Source organism: Lathyrus oleraceus, chromosome 7 (genome assembly GCF_024323335.1).
Source record: "Lathyrus oleraceus cultivar Zhongwan6 chromosome 7, CAAS_Psat_ZW6_1.0, whole genome shotgun sequence".
Lineage (NCBI taxonomy): Eukaryota > Viridiplantae > Streptophyta > Magnoliopsida > Fabales > Fabaceae > Lathyrus > Lathyrus oleraceus.
In genome coordinates, this window is record NC_066585.1 from 187,714,995 (window position 1) to 187,729,019 (window position 14,025).

The window sequence follows — 14,025 nt, forward strand, 5'->3', positions numbered from 1 at the left end:
TATGAACTCCATTATTTTGTGAAACCACATTATCATATCTTTAAGAAAAAGTCAAAGAAATAAAAGTAATATGGTCTTCTCAAGAAGTTCATGGAGAATGTCACCATGTATCAAGTCAACGTTTCCTAAGGTGAAGGTTTATATAAAATTCCGGTTTATGCAAAAATCGTGAAAGTTATACTAACTAGAAAGCGTAAGCCAGAGTATGATAAGAGTATAACTTTGACAGAAGAGTGTAATGTCATAATCATCCAATGGAAACTTCCACAAAAGCTCAAATATCTAGTACAATTCACCATTTATTGCACCATTGAAAAGCTAAAAATAGAGCAGACACTTTGTGATTTAGGGATGAACATTAAATTGCTGCCTCATTCCATGTAGAAGAAAAATGATTGTGGTGAAGTTAAACCAAACCAAATGACCCTCACATTGGTAGATCGGTCCATTTATTATTATTATGGTGTACTTGAAAATATGTTGGTTAAAGTAGATGATTTGTTATTCCCAACTGATTTGTTATTCTATACATGGAGGAAGATGAAAAGTACCTTTAATTTTTGGAATGTATTTCTTGAAAAGAAGTAGAGCTTTGATTTATGTGGAGTTATGCGAACTTATACTGAGACTTTAATATGAGAATATGGTTTTTAATGTGTTTGAGGTGATGCGTCATCATAATAAAAATCCTCAATATTGTCGGGTTGATGTAGTTGAAGATATAGGTGAAGGAATTTCCCCAAAAGAATCAATTTTGTTACCTATTGAATATGTTATGGAAAATTATATTGATAATGTTGAAGAAGGAAAAGATAAAAAGTCAAGGAATATGAGCGTCAAGTAGAAACATTTCATAGTGAGAGTGTACCAAGAAAAAGTGAGGATTTAGGTACTCCTGAATCAAGTGTCTCAGTGTCAACAAAAGCTCAAAAATTTAACATCCTTTAAGTAAAAGAGATCCCTCCACATCTAAAACATGTTTTCTTGAGAGAAAAACTAACACCATATGATCTAATTTGTAGTCCTTTAACTAGTTTGGAGAATGAGAAGCCTATAACAATGTTGAGAAAGAATAAGAGAACACATAGATGGAACACACTTGATTTAAAGGGGAGAAATTCAATTAAATGTATGCATAAGATCAAACTTGATTTGAAACTAATTTATGACACTGATACAAGTTTGAAGGAAGCGTTTGATTAGAGAATCAAATAGTCAATCTATAGGAGCGGTGTGTGCGAGACAACCCACGTATTGATGTCATTTATTTTTCTTTTGTTTTGTCTTTCTCCTCTCCCATTTGGTGAACTATAATGTTTCTTTATTTAATGAATGAGTTTGTTATTATTCTTTCTTTCAGTTAATGATGTGATACCTTACCAACGACAAATTGAAAAGAAACATGAAAAATATCACCAAAAAAAGAATGAAAGAAAAAAGTTTATCATTAAAGAAGTTCTAGATGCAAATAGACAGTTAAAGAAGAAGAGGGATAACCAACTGAATTGTACTCAATGTCCAGATACCTCAACAAGTAATGTTTGAGCCAAATAGCTCATTGTTTACTTTTTCCTACTTAGGAAAGTATCATACAATTTTTATTTTGTAGAATTTGATTGCTTTCTGATTTAGTCTATCGGTATGATGATTACACACTTGGGCACTTGTTTGTGGAAACTCTGAGCCTTTTCAAGTCACCCTATTATGAAATGTTTTTATCTTTTTTAAAACCTTTTGAGCCTGAGTCATTTGTTTGGTGACATAACCTCACATGTAGCCTATTTGACTTGAAAGATTATTCTTTCCATCCTATTTAGAGTTAGGTGGGAGCTTTAGTTTTCCGTGTCTACTGCAAAATAATAAGTTTGAGGTTGCTTTTAGAAATTAAAAAAGTTTAAATTTATGGTTGTGGTACTAGAGAATAAAGAAGTTAACTTAACTTCTTAAAAAAAAGAGATCCTGAATGAAAAGAACCAATAACACGTTATTCTCTAGTACTTGTGATCAAATAAATGATAATTATGTAAGGAACAGGATGACATAAGGAAAAATAGGTACCTAACTCCAAAGGTTTAAGCATATTATACCAGAAATATCATACCCTGACATAAGCCACATTACAACCTTGAAAGACGTCAAAAGGGTGTATTCAGAAATTATTTTGATTGACTTTGTTAGAAATTTTACAAACTTATGAAAAAATCCTTTTGTATGTTGATTGTGTGATCATCCGGTTCAATTCAAGTGAAAAAGTGAGATTAGAGATATGTTGAGTGCATTTGAATGTTGTAAGAGCTTTTTGGATTTATCTGGATTTTAAAGTAAGGAATAAAAGTGATGATCAGAAACAAAATATTGAGGATGTTCAATGGTAGAGGTAAGCATGTTGTTTATGTTGAAATTTATCCTTACAAACGAGTTCTTTGAGGACAAATAACAATGTAAGTTTGAGACAAAGCTGGATCTGGTGTTGAATCATATTAGAGGATGTGGAGGACTCATAATTATAGGGGAGAATCCTTAGTTGGTATGTCAACCGAAGAAAAAAGTGGTGCACTTCTCATGATACCCATTTTACCATGACTAACAAACCGAGGTAAAATCTATTTCTCAACCGAGGTTAAATCAATTATTTATGGTAGTGTCACCAAAAGAGGGGATGCGTTCTTCTTTGTCTATAGTTATTGTCTTGAAGATAAAGTAACAACATCACTAAAGAATATTTATACGGTTTTATGAATTTTGATGTAATTGTTTTATATGTTTAAGTGCGCAAACTAACGTTTTATGTTTTCAATGTTAAAACAATTTTATTTGAGTTTGATGTACAAATATTTATCTTTTTAAAAAGAAACTAATTTTAATGATAATAAATTTATTTAATATTTATTTATTTGAATGTTATTTATAATTGCATAAGACTAAAATCCAAAAAAAAAAAAATTCAACAGAAAAAATATTAAATTTAGCATAAGTTTAAACTGCTATAATGCAGTATATGAAATATTTTTTTGAAAAATGACGACAATGAAAAATTCACATTAAAGTCGTCTCAACAATCCTTCAAATAAATATTACAAATAAAAGGGATAATTATTAAAACAGTCACAATTATGTTGTTGAGACAGTTTTAAAATTATTGTAAAATATAAAGGCGGTTCAAGCAACAGTTTTTCAAACTTTTGACGACACATGATGTTGCAACAGTTTACAAACTATTGCAATATAAGATTAGTGATGGTTCAAACCGCCACTAAAATTAAAAATAATTGTCGCAAAAACATTATTCTTATAGTGGAGAGATGTTAAATAATATATAATAAATTTTATTTATAATTAAATTAAAAACAATTTAATCTATTTTTGTTTTCTTATATATTTTCTTTGTAATACGTTATGTTTTATTAAAGTCAATGATACACTTCAAAACACAAAACTGGACCTTCATTTGTTTAGAGGTTGCCGTTGACGGGTTATCATGATATTAGTATTAGATTAAGTGACGGCTTTACTTTAAAACACATCTTATCCTAAACTTTTGTGGAAAATAATCCAATAAGTTTAATCATATTTTCAAACTTCCTATTAATTTTTGTGTGATGTATTCATTTGAGGGAAAATTACCTCTTGTCATAAAAGATGGCTAGTAACAGAAGACTAAACAAAGATAATCCTCATGTATAAATTAAGATGTATCTGAGAAAATCAAATCTTATATGCATTACATGTAATTTATATTTGAGAATTACGTTTGGTTTTATGAGAGGATGTAATAATTTTAACCATGCATATACGATTTTTTTCTATAAATTAAATTGCAATAATATAAATTGTGACTCTTTACTTCCTTTAACAAATTACGTCTTGGATTGGTTTTTCATGATATGTATCCTATTTGGTTTCAAAGTTGAAGATTGTAATGTCATCATTTTGATTTTGTTATATGTGTAATAATATAAATATTGTATTAGTGTAAAGCTTACATTTGTCTCACGAAACTGTTTTTCTTTGCCTTGTTTCAATTGGAAAGGTTGTTACATATTTCAATTTTATTTAGTCAGGGTCAATCCTACAAGCCATTAAAACTTGAGTTTTAGACCTATGACTTTATGGAATTATTTAGGTCTTAGATTTAGATCTCATAAAACTTAATAATATTCTATCACTAAATATTAAAATGGCAGTCATAATCTGATTTTCCCTTATTGCTTTGAAGATGATGAATCAACATTGCATATGTTCTTGAATTGCTCCTTTGCAATTCAGTAATGGAAGAAAGTCTATGCATGGATTGGAATGGCTTTGGATGGAGCTGATGGCTCAATAACAAAAAATTTCAGTCTCTTCCATAGAAAGTTTAAAGGAAGGATTAAAAGTGGATTTAGTGGACTCTAATGGATTTCAATACGTTGGTTGATTTGGCTCACTAGAAATAACATGTTAATTAATGGTGGAATAAGGATGTGTTTAAAGTGATTCAGTCGTTTTAAGTTGGTTTCGTGGGAATAGTTTGTCTTTAGATTTAGGGTCTTTTTGGTTCAATTGAGAGGAAGGAAGAGTAAGAACTTATCTCAAAAAGAGGGGAGGTGAGAAGAAGGGAGAGGAGAAATTTTAATTACATATTTGGTTCAAAATATGAAAAGAGAGGGAAGAAGAAGAATTTTATTTAAAAATATGTTTGGTTTATTAGGGGAAGAGATATAGAATTTTTTTTTTAAATATCCAAAATTTTAAAAAAAATTTCAAAATTAACCATTTTTTCAAAAAAATTACACAAATGGGCAAAATTTGCCCTAATTGTGTACATAGGCGCCACCCTAGTTGGCGCCTACCCTTAATGGGTAGGGCAAGTCGCCACTAGGGGTGGCGCCTATGCCCAATCCCTTTTTTTTTTTTTTTTTTTTAAAATGTTTTATTAATTTTTTTTTTAATTTTTTTTTTTTTAAATATTAGATATTTGATAAATATATTTTTTTTATAAATTATATTAATTTATATTAACACTTATATATAAATAAAATTATTACAAGATATATATATATTAATTTATATATATATTAATTTATATATATATATATATATATATATATATATATATATATTAATTTAATTTATAAACAATTAATATTATACACATTTAATTAATATATATAAATATTTATTTACAAGATATATATATATATATATATATATATATATATATATATATATATATATATTAATTTATATATATATTAATTTAATTTATAAGTAAATAATATTATTTATAAATTTTTGGGAGAATTAGGGTTAGGTAGACTGGTGTACAACCCAGATCTTTTCCTATAAATAAAGTGTTATTTCCTTGCATTTTCTTCACCACTGTTTCCTACCACCTTCTGTATCAAGTTGAGTTCATGGCATCCCCAAGACCGTCGTCATGGCAGCGAACATCATCAAGGCGCCCGGATCCTGAACCAGTAATCTTAAAAAGGGATGGGCATGTTATTTTCTCGCCTTTGAAACCCCCAATGGAGATGAAATTTTGGAACATCCGTTCGTTGGACCAACTAAAAAGGTCCTTGATGTCTTGGTTAGAGGGAGATTACCAACCTGGTGAAGTCATCAGAAGGATTCAGAGGCTTAGAACAAGGTTCTCATTTGAAACTGGAGAAACGATACGCTGGTGGGTTGAAGTTGAAAGCGACATTGATTGCATCCAAATGATGCATGGATCAGACGACATAGTGTTAACTGTTGTAATTTCTTAGATTTTAATGGTTGTTTGTCATGTTGTTGTTGTATTTGTTATTGTTCTAGTACTTGTTCTTGTTTTAGTACTTGTTTTGTTCCAGTATTTGTTTTTGTTTTAGTAATTGGTGTTGTAATGTTAGATGTTTGTGTTTGTTGTTCAAGTGTCATCTTCTATTTGGAATAAAAAGTAAACTTTAATTTAAAATGATTTTGGTACACAGATTTATGAAAGTGAAAACTAAGTTGTGGAACTAGATCCACGATATGGACATTTGTTCTTATTATGCCCTAGTTGTCTACATATGCTACACTTCCTCTGCATTTTCTCTGCGACGTCCATTTCAGTTCTAATGCGCCTGCTATTTGGGCGACCACTTTTATTCCGCCGCATCGATTCGTTGTGCCAAACAATTTCCCCGTCATACTCTGGCCAATACGCCTCCAATGCTACCACCGGAAAGGGATTGTCGTATACATTGAGCAATGTTGCAACTTTGTAGATTGGAGACACTAGCGATAATGCATCGAAGTGGCTGTGTGAACACGCTGCAATGACATGGGAACAAGGCATACGATACGCCTGAAATTGACCACAGTCGCACCAACGGTCTGGTATTAGGACCCTATACTCTTGTCTGGGCAGCCCTTGGTTGTGGTCAATTGTTTCCTTGACACTGAAAGTGTGGCCATGGCGGTCGAATTCCGTAACCCGATGGCTGCTGGCTTTGGCAGATTCCTGCCTCATAAACTTCATGCAGGCATCACTATATACCTGACTCGTCTGCAACACTTCATTCCAGCGCCTGCCTCTTGTTACGAACAACGTTGCCATCCGAAAATACGTCGCACTCACCAATGCGGTTACCGGGAGGTTACGTATGCCCTTAAACACGCCGTTCATTGATTCCACAAGATTTGTTGTCATGTGGCCCCACCTCACCCCATCGTCATATGATCTAGTCCACTTCGCTCGGTCGATATTATCGATCCACCTCCCTGCATCAGAATTTGCCAACACTATTTCCCGGCGATAGTATTGGAATCCAGGTTGGTTTAAGGCATACCCCGCGTTTATCAAATGTTGCTTCAAGAAGTTATCCTTGAACTCCCGCATAAAATTTTGGGCAATATGCCTGATGCAGTAAACATGGGTAGACGGGGGGTCATGCCAGCCATTTGCTGGATTATTGTATGCACTGTCTATTGAGGCGTGCCTGTCAGAAATAACGCAGATGCCAGCTTGTGGAGTCACGTGCGTTCGAAGATTCTTAAGGAAGAAACTCCATGCAGCAGCCGTTTCTCCTTCCACCAATGCAAAGGCTATTGGGAAAATATTTGAATTGCCATCTTGTGCGACCGCCATCAGTAACGATCCTTTGTATTTCCCATACAGCCAAGTTCCATCGACTTGGACAAGTGGTTTGCAGAATGTGAACCCGATGATGCATGGACGGAATGCCCAGAAAAGTCTGTGGAAAATTCCATTACCTTCTAGACGAGTTCCGTCAGGGGATTGTGCAGGCAAGGTCTCCATTATAGTAACCGTCCCAGGTGAATACAATCGTAGTGCAGCCAGGTAGCGTGGTAGTTGTTTGTATGATTCCTCCCAGTTACCGTACACCAGTTCAATTGCCTTGGTTTTCGCTAACCAAGCCTTTCTGTATGACGGTGTATATTTGAAAACAGCCACACAATGGGAGATAATTGTTTTGACCTTCAGTGACGGGTCAGCCTCAACTAGAGGTAATATGGAATGGCAGATCATGTCATGGCTAAGTTTGCGATGATCCTGTTCCATGTTGGTGTTGACGCAAATGTGAGATTGAGATATGGACCCTATCACCCACGCATTATGCTTCTTCTTGTACGATGCCATCAACCTATATCCACACTCCGGATTTTTGCATACAATAACGTATCTTTCCGGATTTGATTTGATAACATCGAAGTCAACACAAATTTTCAAGTGCCAGTTCTTTATTGCTAACAGACACTCTTCCTTGGTCCGAAATTGGTCACCCTTCTTTAAGTCCTCATCAGACCTCATATATGGGTTGTAGAACATATCTGATGAGGGCTCATCCTCGCCCAAGTTAAGTGTTGTGAAGTGCGCAGGAGGTGAGTAGCGTTGCGCTATAGGTATTTGAGGTTGGTCTTCGTCTTCAGAATGACGGTTCACCAAGTCATCAACCACGTCTTCAGCATCATCAACCACATCGTCTTCAACGTGGTGCTCAGCATCTTGTTCGTCATCAATCACAGGATCAATAACCTGTGATTGAATATTCTGAGTTGGTTGAGGTTGTTCCAACACAATGTACAACACTATGTATTCGTAACCAGAGTACTCATGGTTACAAAGCATGTATTGTGTCTCCATGTCATTTTGAATCAATGACTTATAAAACTTGACAGAGTTGTTTTCTGAAAAAAAAGGTTGTTGATAAAAAATTTGGGACACGGGTTGTCTTAGTTTGGACTCAATCTTCCTTTTCAGATAAGAGAAGTCAGCTCCTCTATTTAGACAAAACCGAGTGCATTCGGTGTTTCTAAATAGGAAGCCAGACATATCACATTCATAAGTCTCACCGTTGACGTGAGCTTTGACTTTGTATTGTGAAGAAGATGACATGTTTTGTGAAGACATTGTGAAGGTTTTGTGAAGGTTTTGTGAAGGTTTTGTGAAGATATTGTCAAGGTTTTGTGAAGATTGGTGTGAAGATATTGTGAATACCTTTGCGAAAATGTGTGTGAATATTTATACTGCAAGAATCTTACTGAAGATTGCTGTGAAGATATGTGTGTGAAGATTGCTGTGAAGATATGTGTGTGACACGTGGAAGGCATGCATGGGAATCTTGCAGAATAGGTGCAGACTAGGTGGTAGTGTTGGCATGCATTGGTGCAGACTAGGTGGTAGTGTTGGCATGCATTGGTGCAGACTAGGTGGGAGTTGTCTTGTCTTAGGGAAGACTTGGTGGAATCTGATGATGCAAAGGTGTGACACGTGGAAGGCATGCATGGGAATCTTGCAGAATAGGTGCAGACTAGGTGGTAGTGTTGGCATGCATTGGTGCAGACTAGGTGGTAGTGTTGGCATGCATTGGTGCAGACTAGGTGGGACTTGTCTTGTCTTGGGGAAGACTTGGTGGAATCTGATGATGCAAAGGTGTGACACGTGGAAGGCATGCATGGGAATCTTGCAGAATAGGTGCAGACTAGGTGGTAGTGTTGGCATGCATTGGTGCAGACTAGGTGGTAGTGTTGGCATGCATTGGTGCAGACTAGGTGGGACTTGTCTTGTCTTGGGGAAGACTTGGTGGATTCTGATGACAAAAAAAATGTGACAAGTGTGAGGCATGCGTGGGAATCTTATTTAAAATAAATAATTAAGCGTAAATAAGATTGAATATTATTTTAAACACATAATCACTATTTTACTTTATTTGTAAGAAACTACTAACACGATTTTAAGAATCTCTTTATCAGTGAGGGGAGTTTAATCCCTCCATATATTTATCCAACATTTTTAATTTACCACCCCCTTGACACGTGTAAGGCATGCGTGGGAATCTCTGAGACTTGGTGGTGAAGACTTGATGGGCAACAGGCATGACTTGGTTGGCATGCATTAGTACAGACTAGGTGGGAGTGTTGCATTCAAGGGTGTGACACGTGTAAGGCATGCGTGGGAATCTCTGAGACTTGGTGGTGAAGACTTGGTGGTCAAGTTTTACCATGCATGCCTTACACGTGTCACACCCTTGAATGCAACACTCCCACCTAGTCTGTACTAATGCATGCCAACCTATCCACCTAGCCTGAGCTTAGTCTCAGAGATTCCCATGCAGGTGTTTTGGACTTTTTGTACTTTTATAACACATATACGCCAATTAGTATGGCGTAACTAAATGAAGTATTCAATTTAAAGTTGTAATAAAACATAAAATAATTTAATTACAATATAATTATTTGTTTTTCTTTTTGATAAATATTTGAAAGTGCACGCGTACACCACAATAATGAATATTTGAAAGTCAAATTTCAACCGTTAAATAAATTTTTGGGGGATATCAAAGCTAAAATTGGATTCTACTATCTCTGTGACACTTAACTTCTCATCTGACCTGTACAGTGTGACATCTATTCTGCAAGATTCCCACGCATGCCTCACACTTGTCACGTTTCTGCATCATCAGATTCCACCAAGTCTTCCCCAAGACATGACCACTCCCACCTAGTCTGCACCTATGCATGCCAACACTGCCACGTAGTCTGCACCTATTCTGCAAGATTCCCACGCATGCCTCACACTTGTCACGTTTCTGCATCATCAGATTCCACCAAGTCTTCCCCAAGACATGACCACTCCCACCTAGTCTGCACCTATGCATGCCAACACTGCCACGTAGTCTGCACCTATTCTGCAAGATTCCCACGCATGCCTCACACTTGTCACGTTTCTGCATCATCAGATTCCACCAATGCATGCCAACACTACCACGCATGCCTTAAACTTGTCACATTTTTGCATATTCAGTTTACTTGAAAAAGAGTATAAATAGAGGGTCATTCTTGCAAGTTTTCATCTACCACTAACACTTTTATTCAGAGAACTCAGGCGAAACTTCTCATCCACCAAGCTTCTTCCTACATTGCAGTCATGTCGCTTCTTACCATGGGCCAAGAACACAGAGGAACTAGGGCAAACATTGCCTCATTTGTAAGTTCTTCTTGAACATTGCCTCTTTCGTATGTTTGTAATTAGTTTTTTAAAAGTCCAATATAATAATTTTTTATATTGTTTGTTTTTAAAGGATCCCAAGAAATTTCGTCAACGTTCACACCCAATGCCTTATCCAGACCCATGGTGCGTACCTTACATAGAGCGTGCGGGTTTCGGTCATGTAATGCATGTCGTAAATGCCACCATTGATGCCAAATTCATTTTGGCTCTGTGTGAACGTTGGAGACCTGAGACACACACCTTTCACCTACCAACTGGTGAATGTACCGTCACATTAGAGGACGTGTACATGCTTTTAGGTCTTAGAATAGATGGTAAGCCTGTCACCGGAAATGTTCAACAGCCTAACCAAATATGTGTTCAAATGTTGGGGGTAGATCTGGTCGAGGGTGAGGGGTCTGCCAAAGCAAGGGGTCAGGGTATTAAATTATCTAGCCTACAATTGTACCACGACTCCATAACTTTGACTGAGGAATCCTCCGAACAAGAAAAAGTCATAAAAACCCGGGTTTACATTATGCTATTGTTTGGGAACTTGCTATTTCCCGAAGGGACGGGAAATAGCATAAATTTTATGTACTTGAGTTTGCTCGGGGACATTGATAGAATAAGCACATATAGTTGGGGTTCTGCAGTGTTAGCATTCCTATATAGCTCTTTGTGTAAAAATGCACAAAATGAGCACTGTACATTTTCCGGATGTGCTTTTTTGCTTCAAACATGGGGGTGGTGGAGATTGCCGAGGCTAGCCCCAGAAAATCCTAATGACTACTCCTTCCCCTACGCAACTAGGTAAATTTATGATCTTATTTCATTTTGTATATATTTATTCTATACGTATTTGTAACTAATATTATTTATCTTTTTTTGTTTAGGTTCATTACAACCGGTCTGGATTACAGTCTTACCCCCAAAAATAAAATTATATTTTATCGTCAACTGTTGGATCGTCTCCGAGCACAGGATGTATTACCACTAAATCACTCAACTTCTAACTGATTTTTTAATGTCATGCATTCTCGATAAATAACATATTTACTTTTTTCTTTGCAGTTTATTTGGAGGCCATATTTGGGATTGGAACATCAACCCAACCCCGAAGATGCAGCTGTTTGGACAGCAAAAACGGCCATAATGCGGTTCACCACTGTGGAGATGCACCAAAGTGACCGTGTCAAGCTTCAATTCGGAATGCATCAAGACATCCCAGGCCCCCCAATGTCCATGGAACCTTGGCATCTAAAAAAAGTCAGCCACCAGTGGTATGCCCAAAATTGGAAGGAATTTGCTAAGGACTTTCGAAAAATGTGGAAAGACCGTGCCCACTATGTTCTACAATTTCCGGTGGCGCCCAACGAAATGAAGCCGACAAGGGAATATGTGGAATGGTATAGAGCAAATACCAATCCAGAAATGATTGTGTCTGACCCGTTCTATTTGGACGATCCCCGGATGCAACAGCCATATTTCCAACAACAACAACCACCACAGTATTCCCAACAACAACAACCACCACCTTATTACCAACAACAACCACCACAACCATTTTACCAACAACAACCACCACCTCCTTATTACCAACAACAACCACCACCACCATATTACCAACAACAACAACCACAACACATGTCCACCCCCAACCAAATCAACAATACATACCACAAACTCAATCCCAATACCATGAAGACTACCAACAACAAACTCAACATTCCCACCACCATCAACAGTCCCAACACCTACCACAATATCAATCCCCATACTTCCACCAATCCCAACACTTCCAACACGACAATTTCCCAAGCTCTTCCAGTCCTCCACCTAGCCCCGACACGGGTATACAAGAGGACTACCAACAGGACTACTACACACCACAACAAACATTGCACTTTGGCCAACCCGATTCAACCCTAAACTACCAAAGACCACAATTCGAGGGCGCACCCAGCAGTAGTCAGTTTGTCCCACCGAGACAAAGCTTCGAGGGCGCAGAGGGGACCCGTCTTTCCTACAGCACTGAAGGGACTTCCACCGAACCACAACGGCAAGCGGCAAGGGGGCGCGTTAGGGCAAGGGGTGGTAATAGGGAAGCACCACCACCACGTGAACCGTCTAGGCGAGTAACTAGACCTCCCCCGTGCGGATCGTACAAGGGACCGCATCATATGTGATTAATCATATCTTTGTAATATTTGCCTTGTCTATTATTTAAATAAAAATATTTTCTGTTAATTATCTTTATATCTTTATCTTTATCTTTAAAAATATTGTCTATCATATCTTTATACATATATAAATTAATTTTTTTTCCAAAAATTTTCAAATAATATTAATTACTTATAAATTATATTAATATATATATATATAAAAATTAATATATATATAAATTAATATATATATATATATATATATATATATATATATATATATAAAAAAATTTATTTATATATATGTGTGAACATAAATTAATATACTTAATAAAAACATAAATTTATAAATAAAAAAAAATTTAAAAAAAAAAAAAAAAAACATTAAAAAAAAAAAAAAAAAATAAAAAAAAAATGGATTGGGCATAGGCGCCACCCCTAGTGGCGACTTGCCCTACCCATTAAGGGTAGGCGCCAACTAGGGTGGCGCCTAAGTGTAAAAAATGGCCAATTTTGGCCATTTGTGTAATTATTTTGAAAAATTGGATATTTTTGAAATTTTTTTGAAATTTCTGGATATTTAAAAAAAAAATTCAGAGATATATTTTAAACTAATATACTCTTTTATCCTTGTAATTTTACTATAAAACTCATTATATTTACCATTTATAATTCAAATACAAATTCATTGACGAAATAGAAGGATTCAATCAAAAAACGTCGTGAAATATTTTATAAAATGTAAGGATTATAATATATAATTTTAAAAAGATTATTGAATTCAATAAAATCTAACAAAAATTATTATAAACAAATGTTAGCGTGTGGAACACTTTTAATGAGGAGAGAGATAGAGTATGAAAATAAAGATTTTATTATTGAAGGATGATTGTTTTTTTACAAACTGATTTACATATACATGTATTTATATGCAAAGTTACTTGACTACTAAGTATCAAACTATAAAAAAATTAGTTTTGGGCTTCGACCTCCAAATTGTCGCAGATATGTTAATCATAGTCGATCTGAACTATTTCTAATTTCTTGCTCAAATTCAGGAATATGTCAATCTTCAATCCTTTGGTGAAAATGTAGGCTAACATTGCTTCACTTGAGCAATGCCTCACTTCAAGTTCACCTTGACTTACCTTCTTCCTAAGGAAATGAAAGCTTCGATGTGCTCACTCCTTCCATGCAAAACTGGATTCTTCGCAAGATTTATAGCTGACTTGTTGTTGATCTACAACACTAGAGGTTTCTTCACTTGGACCTTCATTTCTTCAAGCACAGGTCTGACCCAAATTGCTTGACACGCGACATAGGATTCTGCTATATATTCAGCATCACACGATGATAATGCCACCACATGTTGCTTTCTCGAGCAGCATACAATTGGGGAAC